The 2,490-nt window shown below is 40.8% G+C and overlaps 1 protein-coding gene across 1 annotated transcript in view; it reads left to right on the top strand.

Annotated features, from left to right (window-relative positions):
- Window positions 1-2,490, top strand: part of LOC104489720 (putative interleukin-17 receptor E-like) — a 21,683-nt gene that overhangs the window by 15,218 nt on the left and 3,975 nt on the right. The gene's annotated exons all lie outside the window — the stretch shown is intronic.

Genomic DNA, 2,490 nt, shown 5'->3' with positions numbered 1-2,490 from the left:
GTGGCCTTATGTCCACCTCTAAATGTGTGCTCCTGCTTTCTGCTCCACTCTCCAGGTATATCAGATGTCATAAGATGGATTTTGAAAAAGCTGAGAAATCCAGATACTGTGATTTCTATTGTTTCCTGAGTGTGCCCATTGACTTCACTGCAGGGGGATGTGGTTTAGAAGACAGAAGCACCTGCCCTCTTTTTAGGATGTATTTCAGCTATATTTCTTTCTTTCTTGCTGTTTGCAAGTACATGCCGCAACGGACTTTTTCAAGTACCTCTGATGCTTTCAGTGTGCAGGGTGCACATACCGGGAGATAGCTGATGAGGAGGCAGCTATGAGTAAGGACTTCTTGAACTCAAAGGGGTGGACAATGAAAGCTGAATTTATTTTCTAATGAATCAGTTTAGGTCTTTATTACATCTCTGGTGCTGAATATAACAGGGCAGCTGTTAAAAGCAGTTTCCCAGCTCAATTTTGCTGCTCAAGCTGAGGACATGCTTAAGTGGAAGTAATAACTGCTCCTTCAGGAGATCCCAGAGCTGAATAATCATGGGGAAAGGCCTGGGAAAAAAACCCAGTTATTCTAATTAACACAGACCACAGAGGGCATTGGTGGTGCTGTCAAGAGTCAGTCCTAATGGGACAAGGTGTCTGGGGAAATGCTGTATTACTGACAGAGATGGAGACCTGTATGGTAGACGTGTTGTTAAACACTATGTTCAGTGAACACTTACAGTGTTCACTTACATGCAGTACTTCCCTTTAGCTGGCTTATTTCACATGAAATCTGCGGAGTTTAGACTTTCTGGTTTTAAAGGTTTCCTGTGTGATTTGCTAACTGAGAAGGGTAATGATGGAGCACCAATAACTCACAGCTAGGTACTGAAGAGTGTGTTTCATTAAGGGCACTGATGCGTATAAATATGCTGTTTTCTTTCCTCTGGTACAAAGCTGTTACATCCTCTGCTACAGTGCCAGAAAGGGAGTCCACATAAATTACATACAGTTCCTGTCTCAACACCATGAGCTATATATGCAAAGTTTTCATCAAGACTGAGCTGTGTTCCCAGAAAGCAGTGTTCATTCTCCACTTAGTAATACTGGTTCAGTCGTGCTCAGAAAAGAATATATTCACCTAATTTGCCCCAAATTATTGTAGGAGTTTGCCACACTAAAGAGAGCAGTGTAGGATTCATAGCTATTAGTGGAGTAACTAACATTATTTTGAGGACAAACCTTAAGCAATCAAATGTTAAGTGCCAGAATAGTCATTTAGGACAATTTTACCCTAAGGCTGAACTTGTTCTCACCATACAACATGATGGGAAATTCAGAAGAGCTGTAAAGAAAGGGTCATTCCTTCAATTCATGTACACCAGGGAAAAGAAATGAAGATGCTCATTGGCCAATGTGGTGTGAGCAGCCATGACAGGGCATGTGTCCTGCCTTGTGATGCTTCATACAATGCAGGAACATTAGCTCTGTTCATGTGATGCCCAAATTGTGCTCGGCAAAATTACTCCAGCTGCTTGTGGTCCTTGAGATCCAGGGGTATCTCTGAAAGTAAATAACCTTCCATAATGAATATATATACTTTATTAATTTTCTGACACGGTAGAACATGGAACATTATTGGCAAATGACCAAAAGAGCTGGAGAGACACAGTACGTTTTCATTGTTCCAAGGTATAGAAAAAAATAGTTTTCAATTTTTTCTTTTCATTAGGGAGAATCTGTATCAATCACTATGTCACGGGAAATGTGTAAGTCAACAATTTGCATTCAGGTAAGTGTCTTGATTTTGCCATGTACTCTGTATAAAATAAACAAATCATAAAAAAACCCCAACCAACCAAACCCCAAAATGATCAGGCGCTCTCGCCGCTTTCTCCTCCCAGCCAAAACTGATTACTGTGTGAACGGAGCTGGCAAAGAGCATTATTTATAGCTTGATGTGCTGCCACCACCTCTTGTTGAGTTGACATTAATTAACAGAGAAGTTGCTCTCTATGATCTTGCTCCTTTGTCAGTGGCAGATGAAGTGATATCATCAGGAAATTGTTGATCCTGACTTTCGAAGTTCCTTTGTAATAAGAAATTTCAAGGTATCAAAAGATCCAAGCAAACCATAGATGAATTTTTCAAAGATTGACATTAGCTGGAAAAGGTTATGCACAGTAAGTTCATAGTATGCTAGCATTAGCACTTCTGAAAGCAGAGCTGAGCAAATTATTTCTGACATTTTTGCACACTATTTCCATAGCTCAACTTTATTAAGACAACATTAATAGAAAATGAGCATGAAGCTGATAGGTTCGTTCCTCTCTGGAGTTAATGTTCCCAGCAGACATCAGGAGGATAGAGACTGACAGTTGGAGCTGTGAGGCTCCAGCAGCTGCCCTGGAAGCAGCTTCACTTTCTGCTACTAGGAGGAAAGGGTCAAGATGAAAGTGAGACGGGAAGGATCCTTCTGGGTAATGAGAGTTGTTCTTCTTT

This window comes from Buceros rhinoceros, unplaced genomic scaffold (assembly GCF_000710305.1).
Source record: "Buceros rhinoceros silvestris isolate BGI_N320 unplaced genomic scaffold, ASM71030v1 scaffold7562, whole genome shotgun sequence".
NCBI lineage: Eukaryota > Metazoa > Chordata > Aves > Bucerotiformes > Bucerotidae > Buceros > Buceros rhinoceros.
This window is presented reverse-complemented; position numbering and strand designations above follow the sequence as displayed.